This window comes from Chrysochloris asiatica, unplaced genomic scaffold (assembly GCF_000296735.1).
Source record: "Chrysochloris asiatica unplaced genomic scaffold, ChrAsi1.0 scaffold00036, whole genome shotgun sequence".
NCBI classification, from domain to species: Eukaryota; Metazoa; Chordata; class Mammalia; order Afrosoricida; family Chrysochloridae; genus Chrysochloris; species Chrysochloris asiatica.
Window position 1 is genome coordinate 18,518,957 of NW_006408554.1, and position 18,218 is coordinate 18,537,174.

The 18,218-nt window shown below is 39.4% G+C and overlaps 1 pseudogene; it reads right to left on the reverse strand.

Annotated features, from left to right (window-relative positions):
* The window catches only part of LOC102819717, a 35,245-nt pseudogene that overhangs the window by 10,108 nt on the left and 6,919 nt on the right, over positions 1-18,218 (reverse strand).

Genomic DNA, 18,218 nt, shown 5'->3' on the forward strand with positions numbered 1-18,218 from the left:
CAGCATTGGAAACAATTCAAAACCTGCAGAAAGAAATCCAAACAATTAATAAGAGAATATCAGAAATGGACAATACACTAAAAGGGCAATGGAGTAGAATTGAAGAGTTAGAAACCAGAACTAGTGAGCTAGAAGATAAATCTCTCAACACCACTAAGATAGAATATGAGCAAGCACAAAAAAGGATAAAAAAGTCTGAAGAAGGCCTAAGATTCATGTTGGACAACATGAAGAGGAATAACTTATGAATTATTGACATTCTGGAACAGGAATAATCACACAAGTCCACAGATGAGATAGTTGAAGAGCTACTGGAAGAAAATTTCCCTAACATCCTGAAAAGTGAAAAGATAAACATTCAAGAAGCTCAACAAACCCCAGAAGGATAGACCCTAAAAGAAAATCACCAAGACATATAATAATCAAGCTCTCCAAAATCAAAGATAAGGACACACTACTAAAAGCAGCTATGGAAAAGAGAAGTGTAACATACAAAGGCAAGCAAATCAGATTAAACTCAGATCTCTCAGCAGAAACCGTGCAGACAAGAAGGCACTGGGGAGACATATATAAAACCTGGAAAGAAAACAACTGTCACCCAAGAACCCTCTACCCAGCAAAGTTGTCAATCAACTACCATGGTGTAATAAAGCATTACAGCATAAACAAAAGCTAAGGGATTCTGCCAAAGCCAACTCTGCTCTGAAAAACATCCTAAAGGAAGTTCTGTGGACTGAGAACCAACAAGAACACACAACAACTACAGAATGACATATATGGCAGCATCACCCTGAACTCAATCGAGAAATGGAAGAGTCAATAACAGAATAAAATAATAAGAACAGAGGATCTGGGAGGTCAGTCTATGATCAAAACAATTACAATGTGAAAGAAGGTAAGCACAGAGGAACAGAGATCCAGGTGGTGATAAGGTCAGGTAGATTACAGGATAAAATAGACTATCTTAAATGGAGGGAAGAGTTAATGGAACATAAGGTAACCACAACAGTGGGGTTGGGGTAGGAGCGGGGTTTAGATCAGGTGTTGGGGAGGGCAATACAAGAAGGGGGAGGTGGTGGAAGAACAAGATATATAGGGGAACACTGAGACAGGTTTGCATGGCTGAAGTGGAACAGACGTAAATAGTGATGCGTGCTCAATCTTGGAACAACAGGGCTCTGGAATACAGGGATCTAGGCATAGTTTGAAGAGGGGAAAGAATACTAAGATGCTTGACTGTCTTACGAATATTTGCTTCCCTTGCCTACTATTGTAAAAAGAACACTTGAGTGGGAAAAAAAGGAATGTTGGGAAACATGATTATAACTGATTGAAATACCTAAAAGAGGTTCTAGAACTTGCCTAGTGAAATAGCCTCTTGCAGAGTATAGGACCTTAGGTGGAATCCTGAATCCCATCCAGAACCTTCTGAGATGGGACATTCCCACTAGCAAGGACAAACAAACTAGCCTGGAACAGCTAGAGCGACAGAAGATACATCTTCAAAGAAAGACCATCAGGAAAAACCCAAAACAAAAATGTCAGCATGACTGGCTACCACAAAAATAAGCAGGCTGTTTGCCAGGAAGCCATTAAGGCAAGCAATCAAGTTCCTTCAGGACAAACTTCCCTCTAAGACTGAAACTCAAAGGGAACAGATGAGCAGGCATGTAAGCTTGCTGGTGACCACAATGGTCTACTGGTGAGTAGAAGAGGGGGAAAAGCAGCAATGAAGAAATGGGCTGAGTTCAGCCACAGTCCATTTACTCCCGTTGACCTGGAGATGAGAGAGAGAAGAGGAATGGCTGCTTGATTCCAAAGTGTGGTGAGACCTGGGGACACCTGAGCCCATGGACAAGGACTTAGCCACAGAGGGCTAGAGCTGAGAGTGAAGCATCCAGCTGATATGAATTGAGGGAAGATGTACAAGAACACCCAAACTTGCAGACAGTACCCATTTGACCTAGCCTCAACCACTTGATAATCAGAACTTGACTAGAGGAAGATTAAAAAAAGAAAAAAAAATTTTTTAAAATAAAGGAAACAAGGGTAAATTGCTACAATTTGATGAACCTGACCTATACTCATGGAAGTAGTAACTCTAAATATCAATAGAGAGGGAAAGAGTGTTCACATTAAGTATCAATGCTATCCCCTCTATACACAAGGTAGATAGGGATGAGCAACTTAGACATTGGCTACCCAAAATAGGGGGAGGAGGGCTATAAAGGCACAAAGTTATTAGCTTACAAGGTTTCATGATGGAGTTTAGTTTAAGAGTGTGTGGGGGATGAAAGTGTTCCCACTGAATAGTTTTCATCTTGTCTAGATGGGTCTGGTGAGAAGAGATGGGGATAAGATTCCAATGATTCAATAGTGAGTGACTGTCACAATTGTAAAGGTAGAAGTTTTGTAACAAAAACAGGAGAGTGGTTAATCTTACAGTCTACAAACAGAGGACCCCAGGACCATCAAGGGAGAAAAGCACAAGCAGAATGTGGGACCTTATCTAGAGAAGCTGCAACACCAGAGACAGAGGCAGAGATGGGGACATGGGAAGGGGGAGCGGCTAAAGACTCTAGATTCATGGGAAGAGAGGGACTAATAGTTGGTGGTCAGGAGACAGATTTGTGGAATGTGCCCTTTGGAGGTGTAAATTATTATACATGCCTATTTTTGTTTTTTTTTTTGTTTGTTTAAGAGCTAGTGAATAGTGAGAAATACTGTTAACTGATGGTACATGTTGTATGTGCCATGGTGTTGGTTCTGATTCATAGCGACCCTGTACAGGGTTTCTGAGGCTGTAAATCTTTATGGGAGCAGAAAGCTTCATCTTTTTCCTGCAGAACGTCTGGTAGTTTCAAACTGCTGACCCTGAGGTTAGCAGCCCGATTCGTAACCATTATGCTACCAAAGCCCCTTAAGCATTGTAATGAAACAAGATGTATGATTTGTTGAATGTAAAACTGATGATCTGCCCTGTAATCTTTCACTCAATCCACACAAAAAAACTTACCTAAGGGGGGAAGGGGATAAAGGTAAATGCTGTTGACTGATGGTACATGGAGGGGATTGTAATCATTGCAATGACGTAAAATAAGATTTATGGAATGTAAACTTTAACTCAATTCACAATAAAAACTTCTTTAAAAATTAAAAAAACAAAAAACAAAAATAACAACAGCAAAACCCTATAATACAGCCATGATAGTAAAAAAACAAAACAAAACAAAAACAAAAAACCTGGTACTAATATAACAGATGGCCTTTGTCAGAGGGCCAAAATCCAATAAATGGGGAAAAGACAGTCTCTTAACAAATGGTGATGATGGGGACTGGCCTCAGAGAGACTTGGTGCCACCATCACCTCCTCTGTTGCTGGTTAAGGATGTATTTCTTCCTCTATTCTCCTGCAGCTTCATATCCTTTATTAAAGCACATTGCACACTGCAATACCTTTCTATTTACCTGTCTGTCTTGGCTACCAGGTTCTATCAAGGTGAGACCTGCTTCTCAATTCAACTTTGCAATTCTGACTCTTGGCACTTAACCTGGTTAAAGACTGCACTCATCAAACATTTTTTAATTAATGAATGATGAGAAACATATTTCAAAGCAAGGGTGAGATGGAAAATGGTATGGCAGAAATGGTGTAGGTGAATTTCAGATTCACCTACTCTCCCTTCCTTAGGAAGAGGAAAGATACTATTACTGGGTAAGTATATTCTTCTCACTTTGTTGAATGGATACAGTGATTTCATAAGAATAAAAGTGTTCCGACCATCACTGGAAACCTGAGTCCAGCATAATCCATTGCAGTAGTTCAGGATGATGAACAAAAGAATATATGGACACAGAACATAATTTACTGACTTGGAATTTTCTGGCTCCGTCTTCAGAAGAGGGTGATGTGGGGATTTCAGCTTTGTGCAATGGTTCATCCTCAGTTTTGGGTTAGACATTAAGCTTATCCCATTTCTACAGAATTTATAAGAAAACAAAAGAACCCCTGAATCTGAAGAACAGGCAGCAGGTGGACAATTCCATCTTACAGCGCTTTGTGGATACATTTCTTTCTCTAGGGCTCCCAGGAGGGCCTTGTTGTGAAACTGTCACCCATGGCCATCTGTTCCCTTTTTCATGCCCAGCAGAAAAGAAGTCCAGGGTTTTAGGATCCTCAGGGGGAAGCCCTAGGAGTGACTGGCTTCTGTTTTATTTGTATCTCTCTGGGGAGAGTGTGGATCTGAGTAATAGCTAACCTGCTTGTTTTTCATCAATCTGTTCATACTTTTCCTTCAGGAACCCAGAATTAAAGTTAGGTCTGTTTATGGAGGTGCCCTATACCAAATGAAGACTGAAATTGTTTGAGGACATTTGGTTTATTCTCCTAAGGGTCCCACTGGCACCCTGCACTCCTAATGAATCAATGACTATGGAAATAAATTGTTTTCTCCTCGATGACCATAAAAATGCCCAACAGCAATAGCATCACATTTATTTGGGCTAGAGGGATTTATTGTCTTTACGTGTATGGGAAGCACTTGTGGAGGCAACTTCAGAATGGAAAACAAATGACTTGCTGGCTTCTCTGAGTAAGATAAGACTTTTAATGACATCCTTTTGTGATGCAGACACTGCATAAGCCAGCTTAACAGTATCATCTAGGACACAAATGCTAGTCTGTAACACAGAACAGTATTTTCAGCTAGTACATTTCTGGTGGCAAGTCATGCAGAAATAACAGCGTAGTTCCCTTGTTGCTCTGACCCCTTCCCCCCGCCCCCCCCCCAAAGTATCTATTAAAGTTGTTGTTGTTAAGTGCCGTCGAGTCGGTTCCAACTCATAGCAACCCTGTACAGGGTTTCCAAGACTGTTAATCTTGATGGGAGCAGAAAGCCTCATCTTTCTCCTGCAGAACAGCTGGTAGTTTCGAACTACTGACTTTAAGGTTCACAGCCTGATTTGTAACCACTATGCTACCAGAGCTCCTTTCTGAAAGCTTTAGTTATCTTCAGCAAAACTTTACTTGCAAGTGATATCAATGATATTGTTTGATAATTTCCACATTCTGTTGGATTGCCTTTTTTTTTGGAATGGGCACAATTATCTACCTCCTTGTCTTCCAAATTTCTTGACCTAGATGAGTGAGCACCTCCAGCACTGCTTCTGTTTGTTGAAACATTTCAATTGGTATTCCCTTACTTCCTGGAGACTTGTTTTTTACCAGTGTCTTCAATGCCACTTAGATTTCTTCCTTCAGTACCTTTGGTTCTTGGTCATATGCTACCTCCTTAAATGGAAGAATGCCAAACAACCAGTTATTTTTGATACCATGACTGCACAGTCCTTCCATATTCTTTTGATGCTTCCTGGGTTACTCAATATTTTCTCCATTGTTGTTGTTAGGTGCTGTCAAGTCAGGTCTGATTCACAGTGACCCTGTACACAATAGAGTGAACTATTGCCTGTTCTTGTCACCCTCACAACCTTTGCTACACTTCAGCCCATTGCTGTGGTCACTGTTAAATCCATCTCATTGGGGGTCTTCCTCTTTTTCATTGACCCTTCACTTTACCATGCATGATGTCCTTCTCCAGGGACTGGTCCCTCCTGATAACATGCCTGCAGTACAAGAGATGAAGTCATGCCATTAAGGCTTCTAAGGAACATTCAAACAGAAGGCAGATTTGTTCTTCTGGCAGTCCACAGTGCTTTTAATATTCTTCTCCTACACCATAATTCAAATGCATCGATTCCTGTTTCCCCCATATAATCCTTCACTATTACAACTTGAGAGCTGATTTTTTTCTTTAATTTTTTCAGCTTGAAAAATGCTGAGTGTGTTCTTCCCTTTTGGTTTTCTAATACCAGGACTCCGTGCATTTCATTGTAGCACTTATTTTTTTTCAGGCTTGCCTTTGAAGTCTTCTGTTAATCTCTTTTACTTAGTAATGAATTCCTTTTGCTTTAACCTCTTTATGTTCTAGAGCCAGTTTCAGAGTCTCTTTTGGATTCTGATCAACTTTGGTCTTTTATTTTTTTCCTGACACCACCACACTCGTCTGTCAGTTTGTTGTAATGTGGTGGCTTACATGTTGCTGTGATGCTGGAAAATACACTACTGATCTTTCAAATACCAGCAAGGCCACCCATGGTGTAAAGATTCTTAGCAGTGCTTCCAGACATACAAAGACTAGGAAAGAAGACCTCATTAATCATTTTGAAAAAATTAGCCTTTAAAACCTTAAGAATAGCAACAAAACATTGTCTGATATAGTGCTGGAAGATGAGCCTATCAGGTTGGAAGACACTCAATACGACTAGGGAAGAGTTGCCTCCTTAAAGGAGACTCTACCTTAATGATGTGGGTGGCATGAAGTTTTGGGGACTTTCATTTCCTGGTGTGGCATAACTCAAGATGAGAAGAAATAGCTCCAAATATTCAATAATAATAATTGGAGCTTGGAAAGTACAAAATATGAATCTAGGAAAATTGGAAGTTGTCAAAAATGAAATGGAATGTATAAAAATTGATACCCTAGGTGTTAGCTCTGGTAGTGTAGTGGTTACGAATGGGGCTGTGAACCGCAAGGTCAGCAGTTTGAAACTACCAGCTGTTCCGTGAGAGAAAGATGAGGCTTTCTGCTCCTGTAAAGATTTTACAGCCTTGAAAACCCTGTATAGGGTCGCTATGAGTCGGAACCGACTCCACGGCACATAACAACAACAACAACAACAGGTGTTAGTGAACGGAAATGGACTTGTATTGGCCAATTTGAATAAGACAATCATAAGAGATACTATGCCAGGAATGATACACACATTGAAGAGGAAAGGTGTTACAATCATTGTTAAAAAGAATATTTCAAGATCTATTCTAAAATACAATGATGCCAGTGATAGGATAACATCCATATATCTGCTCACTTACAGGAAGACCAGCTAATATGAACATTATTCAAATTTATACACCAATCACTAAGGCCAAAGATGAGAAAACTGAAGATTTTACCAAAGTCTTCAGTTTGAAGTTAATCCAAGATGAATTGAAAATTACCTGTGATTGGGATAGAAAAGTTGGGAAACAAGAAGCAGGATCCGTAGTTAGAAAATATGGTTTGATAAAGAAAATTACATCGAATGATTGAATTTTGCGAGATCAGGACTTAATCATAGCAAATATCTTTTAAAAAAACCATAAACAGCAACTATGCACATAGACCTGGTGGTGGTGGTGGTGATGTGCTGTGGAGACAGTTCTGACTCACAGTGATCTTGCATAGGATTTCTGAGGCTATAAATCTTTCTGGGAGAAGAAAGTCTCATCTTTCTCCCACAGAAGGGCTGGTAGTTTTGAACTGCTGAACTTGAGGTTAGCAAGCTGACTTGTAACCACTACACTATCAGAGCTTCTTATACAAAGACCTAGTTGTGTGAAATACAAAGAAATTGAATCAACTACATCGGTGAAAAGAGATGATGGAGAAGCTCAATCTTATCAGTCAAAAATAAGGCCAGGGGCCAGCAACGGAACAAATCATCAACTGTTCATATGTAAGTTCAAGGTGGAGCTGAAGAAAATTAAAACAAGTTCACTAGAGCCAAAATACAACTCTTGAGTATATTCCGCCCAAGTTCAGAGACCATCTCAAGAAAAGATTTGATGCAGTGAACACAAACATCTGAAACCAGACAAGTTGTGGAATGACACTAAGGACATCATACATGAAAAAATCACAAGGTCATTCAAAAGATAGAAAAGAAAGTCTAAAAACTAAATTTTTCTTAGATTATACTATCCTACTTCAGGAACCAGCGACATTTCTAGGTGCTTTAAAAATACTTTTATGTTAAAATAATATATTTTGTGTAAATGTGAGCGAATATAAGTGACCTTCTGCTTCTATTTCAGGTGTTTAAAGGTGGGAGTCATTGACAATAAGTCTAATTATTGGTTTCCTGAGTCAATCTTTCCATTATTCTGCTTTTACTAGTTAACAGCCTGATGTATTACATGGGCCAACACAGAGGGAAAGCGTTAGGGTTGGTTCAATGGTAATTAGAACTGGATCTCTTCCTGTTCTGCCCTGAGATGTGGACATTCTGTGGGAAGAATGTTTCATGCCTAGTAAACTCAATGGGAGAGAATGATGTTCAGTGAACTTCAAAGCCATGGTATCCTAAAGTGGCATTCATTATCCTTCAAGGCTATCGATGCTGGAAAACAGCAGGCAGTAAGATGAACAGAAAGCACATATTCACTACCAAGTCTGAGAGTCTTCTCTTTCTATAGTATTGGAGTTGATCTAGAAGAGAAATCTCACTTATTGTAGAGAATAGCTTCATGGCAATTTTTATCATAATAATCAAAAACTTACAGACACATTTTACTACCTTACAATGGTGTTATGTGCTATCAAGTCAGTTCCAACTCATAGCGACCCTGTATAGGGTTTCTCAAGAGGAGCTGGTGAATTGAGATTCAAACTGACCTTGCGGTCCAGTGTTTTATCCTACAGCACCACACCAGTATGTATTATGTTTGCATTTCATTAGAAAGAGAGGCTTCTGCAACCATTTGTAGCTATATTTTGAACACATACTTCAGTCCAGGTATTCAGTTTTAAATACTTGGTAACTTAATTATTACAACATACTTGTGAGGTGAATATTATTTTCTCTCATTTGTAGATGAGGAAGTTACAAATCAGAATCTTGTTTCAGGTCAGGTAGCTAATTAATAGTGGAATGTGGAATCAAACCCAAGGGTTTAATTCACAAGTCATTAACTACCATTTAAACTGTCCTGCATTCACCAGGCAAAATCTAAGATGAGGACTTTTATTGTATCAGAGACCCTTGCTTGGCTGATGTATTATAGGTTATGGGCTTTCCCTACCTACAGAGCTGATTGAATTCTCATAGCAACCTGACTATCAGATTGGAAGAAAAACAAACAAAACCACTACAGCCCTAGCCTCTTATCCATTCTTGCTCATTGACCACATCAAGTCCTACCCCTGAATCATTCCTACTCCTGTTTTGTATCATAAAGGAGGGCAGAAACAAAATACTCAGACATAGAAGTATTGATGCATTTAAGTTATGCTGCTGCAGGAGAATATTAAAAGTACCATGGACTGCCAAAAGAACAAGACAATCGATGTTGGAGGAAGTACAGTCAGAATGCTCCTTGGAAGCCAGGATGGCCACACTTCATCTCATATACTTCAGACATATTGGCAGGAGGGGCCAGTCCCTGGAAAAGGATATCATGGTTAGTAAAGAAGGTTGGAGAAAAAGAGGAATAAACCCAACTAGATGGACCGGAACAGTGGCAGCAGCAATGGGCTCGAATGTGGCAATGACTATGAGGTTGAATTAGGGCCAGGCAGTGTTTTGTACTGTTGTGTATAAGGTTGCTATGAATCGGTAACGACTGGATGGCACCTAACAACAATAACAACCAACATGTATGCAGAATAATTTTTTTATTGTGAATTGAGTGATTAGTTTACATGGGTGAAGATCAGTTTTACACTCATTGTTTCATTCCAATGATTACAATTTCCTCTGTGCATCATCATTCAATAGCATTTGCTTCCATTCCCTCTGGTTTTTGTTGGTTTGTTGTTGTGTTTTTTGGGGGTGGGATGAACACAAAAACACTCAGGAATAGATAATCATTTAAACAACCAAAGGACACATTCTGCAAGCCTGCATTCTGGCCACTAACACCTGAATGTCAACACACAGTTTTTCTCTTTCCATGAGAATCCTCAGCTACTCTCTCTCTCTACATGCTCTATCTCTGGTGTTGCTGCTTCTCTGGATAGGGTCTCACATTCAGCTCGCACTCCTCTCCCTCCATGGTACTAGGGTTCTCTGTTCCTGGAATGACTGCAAGATTAACTACTCCCCTCTTTTTGTTACAAATCTTCTAACCCGTCTGGACAAGATGAAACTATTCAGTAGGGATTCTACCTTCCACCGCACTCTGAAACTAAACTCCCTCTTGAAAACTTGCCACTTGGCCAATCCAAGTGGGGGTCTTCTTCTTTTTCTCTGGCCCTCCACATCACCAAACATGATAACATTCTCCAGTGACTGGTCCCTCCTGACAATATGTCTGAAGCATGAGAGACGAAGTTTGGCCATCTTGGCCTCCAAGAAGCAGTCTGGCTGCACTTCTTCCAATACGGATCTGTTGGTTCTTTTGGCAGCCCATGGCACTTTCAATATTCACTTCCAACACTATAACTCAAAAGCATCAATTATTCTATGGTCTTCCTTATTCACTGTCCAGCTTTCGCATGCATATGAGGTTATTGAAAATACCATGGCTTGGGTCGGGCACACTTTGGTCTTCAAGCTGATATCTTTGCTCTTCAACACTTTAAAAAGGTCTTGTGCAGCAGATTTGCCTAATGCAATATGTCATCTGATTTCTTGACTGCTGCTTCCATGAATGTTGATGGTTGATCCAAGAAGAATGAAGTCCTTGAGAACGCCAATCTTTTCTCCATTGATAAGAATGTTGTTTATTCGTCCAGTGGTGAGGATTTTTGTTTTGTTTACATTGAGATGCAATCCATACCGAAGGCTGTGCTCTTTGATCTTCATCAGTAAATATTTTATGTTTTCACTTTCAGTAAGCAAGGTTGTATCATCTGCATATCACAGGTTGTTAATGAGTCTTCCTCCAATCCTGATGCTACATTTTTTTCATATAACCCAGTTACTCAGATTATTTGCTCAGTATACAGGTTGAATAAGTATGGTGAAAGAATAGAACGCGGTCACACATCTTTCTTAATGCATTGTATTAGAACCCTTAAATTTGACCCTATTTTTTCATTAATAACCTTTATAATTCTGGGATTCACATTTAGGTCTTTAATCCATGCTGAGTTGGTCTTTGTACATGGCGTGGGGTAAAAGTTTTGTTTCAGTCTTTTGCATATCAATTTCCAGTTCTGCCAGCACCATCTGTTGAAGAGACCATCTCTTTCCCATTTAATGTACTTTGGCCCTTTGTCAAAGATCATTTGGCTGTATGTGGATGAGTTAATATCTGGATTCTCAATTCTGTTCCACTGATCTATGAATCTTTCATTGTAGCAGTACCAGGCTGTTTTGACCACTGTAGCCATGTAGTAAATTTTGAAATCAGAGAGTGAGCGATTTCCAACTTTCTTTTTTTTCTTAAGCAGTGCTTTGCTTGTCCTGAGTCTCTTTCCTTTGCATATAAAGTTTGTGATTTCCCCTCCCCCCCATCTCTTTAAAGAATGTTGTTGGAATCTGGATTGGGATTGCCTGATATACGTGGGTTGTTTTGGGTAGTATTGACATTTTCACAATGTTAAATCTTCCTATCCAGAAGCATGGTATATTCTTTCATTTTTGTAAGTCTCTTTTGATTTCTTGTAGTAGTTTTTTATAGTTTTCTTTGTATAGGTCCTTTGTTTCTCTGGTTACATTTATTCCTAAATATTTTATCCTGTGGGCAGTTATTGTAAATGGTATTGCTTTCCTAATTTCTTTTCCAGTGTTATCATTATTAGTATAGAGCTATCCAACTGACTTTTGTATGTTCATCTTATTCCCGGCCACTTTGTAGAATCTACCAATGAATTCTAGTAGTTTTCTTGCTGAGTTTTTGGAGTTTTCTATGTATAGGATCATACCATCTGCAAATAGAGAGTTTTACATCCTCTTTTTCAAATCTGGATGCCTTTAATGTCCCTATCGTGCCTTATAGCCCTGGTTAAGACTTGCAACACAATATTGAATATGAGTGGTAATAAAGGGCATCCTTGTCTGGTTCCTGTTTGCAAAGGGAAGACTTTCAGTTTCTGTCCATTGAGAACAATGTTGGCTACTGGTTTATGCAGTACAATTTTAACTTCTTCATTTCTATCTTGCACTTCATTTCCATATTTAACCTCAGCTTTGGGCTCATTTTCAATTCTAATACTTGGTTAATCCTGCCTTCATCTCTAACTCATGATCTATAGAGATTTTTCCAGGTAGTATCAAATCCTCACCATCAATAAGTTCTTTTAAACTCATCTCAACAAATCAGTTTATTTTATTCACAATTCTTCAAATGAAGACAATACACTATTTGTTTTCATAAACTTTCCCTGTAATAAAATTATTTGACTCTATGAAAGTCACAAATGTAACGCAACACATTCCTTATTTTTACCTACTACTTTGTTGAATGTAAGAAACATTAAAATGAACCAGTTAATATTTCTTACTGTTTCTGATGATAAGGAGTTCTTCCTCCTTAAAGACAAATTTTAAAAATCTTGATTCTCAAAGATCTTTCTTATGATCTATTGAGTTTGTCTCCAACATCTTATTTTCAGACCTTTGTCCTTCCTTAAAATTTTTTTACTTCTGCCTTATCTTACAAAATGTCACTTGATTCTGGTACATCTTATAGTTTCTGCCTTTCGCCCATAAATGTCTGAAATGAAAGTTGTTATCAGCTGCCTACTCTCCTCTGCTTTTCATTCCATCCTTAATTCACTATATTTTCTACAGAGATTGTTCTCTTAAAGGCTAACAACCTATATTTTGTCAAATCTAATGTTCTTTTTAATCCATCCAAACTCATGGTGACTTGTTGATAGTACTGATATTGTGCCCCAACCAAACTTTGAGTATTTGGTTCTGCCAGGCTTCCACATTCACCTCCCTGGTAGGGTCACTTTGCTAGGGTCACTCTGTAGTTTTAGCTTACCCCAGCACTCATCAAGAATAAGTACTTGATATGGTCACTTTAGACTTAACTCTAGGTAACAGTGACACTCAGCAACAAGTTACTTTTGCTGCTAGACCATTTCTTGACATTAGCTGTATCCTGTGGTCAAATGATAAACACACTCAACTGCTAACGGAATGTTTGGAGGTTCTAATGCAGACAATCTACTTCAGCAAAATCAACCACTGAAAACTCTATGAAGCAAGTTTACTTTTACACACACATTGGTTGTCATCAGTTTAAAACTGCTACTGTTGGTAGCGGTGTTATGATGGGATTTCTTCTTAGCTGAAAAAGAACAAAGTGAACAATCCAGGCTTGGTACAGACTTAAGGAGGAAAAAAAGTGCCTGGCATCTGGACAGGAAGGGTTGATTTCAAAACAAACTTTATGGGCATCCAGAGTCAGTTCTGATCTTGGCTGTGCTCAGTAGTCATGGCTATCCTGACCTAGGGGAAGTCAGGATCCAGGTTTCAGGGTTGTGATGAATTCTTGCTTGTTGGTTTTAAGGATTTGATAAAAGAATTCCTAGATATTATCAAACATGTTAAGGCAGTGTGTTGATGGGTCTGGGGACTAAGGCCACAGTTTCAGAGAACACCAAGAATCAATTGGCATAACATTGTCCACAAAGATAATGTTATACATTCTGCTTGGGTGAGTAGCATCTGGGATCTTGAAAGCTCATGAGTGGCCATCTAAAGTATAGCTGTTGGTCTCTCTATGTACAGAAGAAAGAAGAGAGATAAGAACTGAAGAGTCTTGGAATCAATTATTTCAGTGGACTAACAGAACATGTGAACATCAGTGTCCATGACCCTAAGACCAGAAGAACTAGAGGGTGCCTAGCTACCACTACCAGCTGCCCTGAAAGGGATCACATTAGAGTGTCGAGAATAGAGTGGGAAAAATGTGTAATAAAACTCAAAATTATTTAACAGTAAACAAAACAAAAACGGGTTTACTGGTCAGAAAGAGATTGGAAGAACCTGAGATTATTATCCACGACCACCCTTCAGGCTTGGAAACGAACTCACCCGTGTGGTCCAATTTTCAGCCAAAGAGTAGATATGTTTATTGTGAGACAACAACACTAGTAAAGCATGCTCACCATGGGATGGTCAATCATTCAAAATCAAGACAGCAACAGTTTTCTAAGGACAAAGTTGAGAAGGGATAGATAGGAAGGTGGGTGGAATGCTAATAGGAACCAAAGGAGTAAGTAGGATAAGTGTTGTTGCATGGAGGGGATTGTAAATATGGAGATGAAACAAAATGTATGATTTGTTCAATATAAGACTGAAGATCTTATTTGTAAACGTTTATTCAATTCACAATAAAAAGTTAAAAATAGAAAACAAACAAACAGTGAGACCTGCTTATGGAAAACCAAGAAAACTGGAGGCAAGGAGAGCTCTGTTACAAAAGGGAATACAGAAAACTGGAGAAATAGGTTGCTGGAGCGGAAGCTACTCTCCTTCCAATTTGGGAGAGAGGGTGGGGATTGGAGGAAGAAGCTTAGCCCAAGAAACTAGGGCGAAAGGACTAAAGCCATGAGCTGATGGCACTGTTGGGAGGAGATTAGTAAGTGTACAGCTTGATGCTTGCACCTGCTCTCTTTTATACAGGATTTGCACAAATACCCTGTTTAACATATAAAATTACATCTTCAGAAAGTTTGTGGAAAAATGGAATGAAAAGATAGTGAAAAATTTCCAAGAACTTTTGGAAGCCCCCTTGTATTTCCAGTCTGTAACAGTTAGTTGAGAGAGGGCTCCTAATATATTACTAGGGTCCCTGTGATTAAGCTGGGAATTTAAAAAGGCTGGGGTCCTGCAGGGCATTCATATTCGAATACACAGCCAAAGAATTTGGGGATCAGTGTGGTGTTGCGGGTTAAAAGAACTGCAAGGTTGGTGGTTCAAGCTCACCAGCTGCTCCTTGCAAACTTTATATAGGGTTGTTATGGGTCAGAACCAACTTGATGGCACTTAACAACAACAGTACTACACTGAACATTCTCATTCTGTAGGTCTACGATGGAGCTTGGGATTCTGCATTTTTAGCAAGTTTCCAGGCAATGCCGATGCTGCTTGTTTCAGACTACTTTGAGTTGTTGTTGTTAGGTGCCTTATGCACAGCCTGGTCCTGCATCAACCTCACAATTGTTGCTACGTTTGAGCCCACTGCTGCTGCCACTGTGCCAATCCATCTCATTGGCAGTCTTCCTCTTTTTCTCCAACCCTCCATTTTACCAAATAAGATATGCTTCTCCAGGGACTGGTCCCTCCTGATAATATGTTTGAAGTTTGAGAGATGAAGTCTAGCCATCCTGGCTTCCAAAGAGTATTCTGATTGTACTTTTTCCAACAGATTGGTTTGTTATTTTGGCAGTCCATGGTACTTTCAGTATTCTCTTCCAACACCATAACTCATATGCATCAATTCTTCTATGGTCTTCCTTATTCACTGTCCAACTTTCTCTTGTATATGAAGCTACTGAAAATACCATGGCTTAGGTCAGATGTACCTTTGAGAGGTGGTGGCTGTGTGCCGTGAGTCGGTTCTGACTCATAGCGACCTGCACAGGGTTTCCGAGGCTGTAAATCTTTATGGGAGCAGAACGCCTCATCTTTCTCCTGCTAAACAGCTGGTAGTTTCAAACTGCTGACCTTGCGGTTTGCAGCCCGATTTGTAACCACTACGCTATCAGAGCTCCTTGTACCTTTGAGTAGCAAGAAACAATTAACATTATGAGCACGTGGCATAGGGTGGAGCCTCATTTTAAGAGAAATTAGCCCTAGGTTTTGTTTTCTGTCTTTGGTTTTGCTGAAATCTAGTGAATATAAAGAATAACGTCAAAATCTACGTGATCTATATAATATGTCACCAACTGGTTAAAAAATATGGGAGAAGGGCAGGTTGTCATTGTTGTTTTTGTTAGGTGCCATCAAGTTGGGTCTCTCTCATATAGACACACCAGAACAAAACGATGCCTGGTTGTGGGCCATCTTGATAAAGGTGCATGTTGTTGTTGTTGAGTGCTGTTGAGTTGATTCCAACTCATAGCATAGTAACCATGTATACAGTTTCTGACAAGTGACTGTTGGTTTGAAGTGCTGACCTTGCGATTCAAACTGACCTTGCAGTCCAGCACATTATCCTGGAGCACCACACCAGGACTCCTTATGCTTACATATTGAGGTAGATTGTTATGTGCCTATTTCATATCGATTGTCACTTTATTTTTTACCCGGAGAATCTCCATGTTTGAGAATGGCAAGGTGCCCAGCTTAAAACCAGCCCCCTTCCAAGACTAAGACTCAAGGGGACTACACGAGCAGACAGGTGCTCTGACTGGTGACCACAGTCATCCCCGATAAGGGGAAGTGAGGGAAAAACAGCAATGAAGATGTGAGCTAAGTCCTACTACATTCAATAGACTCCTGTGAATCTGCGTGGAGACCTGGTTGGCCAGCAGTGTGGCAAGATCTGGGGACTCCTGGGCCCAGAGACAGTAACATGCCACAGAAGACTGGAGTGGAAAGTGAAGCATTCAACTGATAGGAAGTGAGGGCTTATGCACAAGAACACCCACACTTACAGCTAATACCCAGTTAATCTGGCTTCATTGTCTAGATGATCAGAACTCAACCAGAAGAAGAAAAAAGAGGAAAAAAAGAGCAATCTGATACAATTTGATCGACCTATGGATGTAGTAGCTCAAAAGAGGGAACAAATCTTTACAGCGAGAGTCATTCCCAATCCTTCCATACACAGAATAGACAGAGATGGGTAACTTGGACATTGGCTACCCAAAATGGCCGGGGTGGGGGTGGGGGTAAGCTATAAAGGCAAGAAGTGACCAAAAAAGAAAAAAGAGGAAAAAAAAGTATACTAAATTAGCGGTGCTATAGGATAAACACATGACTGCAATGTCAGTTCAAACTCACCAGCTACTCCTTGGAAACCCTATACAGGGTCACTATGAGTTGGAACTGACTCTACAGCACTTAATAACAGCAGCAGGTATATTAATACAAGTAAGCTGGACTTATGAACATATTTTTATTGTTTAACTATGGGAGTATTTATATTAAAAATAATAAATGTCTGATGCAACACTGCAAAAAAAAAAAAAAAAAACCAAACAACAAAATCTGCCCATTCAGTTAAACCCATTAGATGTGGTATGGAACTTTCAGGAAAGCACTTTAAAGAGACTTGACTGTTGGAAGGCTGATGTGATACATTGCACTCTAGCAGCATTATGATTTGGAACTGACTCGATGGCACTTAACAGCAATAAGCACATAATATTTCTTGATTAACTGGAATCCATGGGTGAGGCAAATGATTAATACATTTACTAAGATGCTTGGCTGATAACCAGAAGTTTAGTGGTTTAAGTCCACCTTGAAGCAACTTTGAAAAAACGTCTGGCAATCCACATTGGAAAAATCAGTCCTGGAAAACCTAGGCAGTACAGCTTACTCTTACATACATGGGGTCATCAAGAGTTGTAGTCAACATCAACTGAGTCTGGTCGCCAAAGACATCAGGTGTTACCACTTGGGATGGGAATTTACATACTCCAGCTTACGGAATAGGAGGAAAATGTAAATTTTCATAGTTTAATGGGTTTTTCTTTTTGAAGTTTTTCTTGAAATAGGAGATATTATCTTTGTTAGCAGCAATCAAAAAACCCAAGAAAAAAGCAAGCAAATGTAACAGAAACAAAAGTAATATGAGAATCTAGAGTTCTTGTGACTGCTCAAGGAAAACATTCTTGAATTTTGAATTCCTATTTTCACATCCCTTGAGTAATACTGTCTTCTAATTAAAGATGGAAATGAACCCAGCTGCATTATATAAACTTAATCATATATTTGTGCATGAGTGATAATTAACATGCATAATTGACATTCAACACAACTCTGATTTTTTTTTTTTTTTATCTTGCCTTCTGGAAAGTTTTACCCCAGGATCAATATCCAAATAATTAAAACTCCAACGTTCCACATTCATATCTATGATTAATAACGAGTTACTAAATGGCTGAGAAATGTATTTTGAAAGTGTGTGTCTTTGTTGGAGTTTGACATGTTAGCTAGTCTATTAATGAGGTATTAAGTTTTTATTGGTAATATTATTTTTGTGGCAAATATCTTCAGATAAAATTTAAATTCAATTGGTCAAGATTTTTCAAGAATATTTTGCTTTTACAAACATCTTACTTGCCTTTCAAGGTTCTGTTTTACTACAAAGTCAATTTCTCTCTTATGTTGTTGTTGTCAGGTGCCATCGAGTCGGAACCGACTCATAGCGACTCCATGCACAGCAGAACGAAACAATGTTCGATCCTAGGCCAACCTCACCACCGCTGCCACCCCCGAGTCCATCAATGATGCCACCTGGCCGATCCATCTCGTTGGAGGTCTTC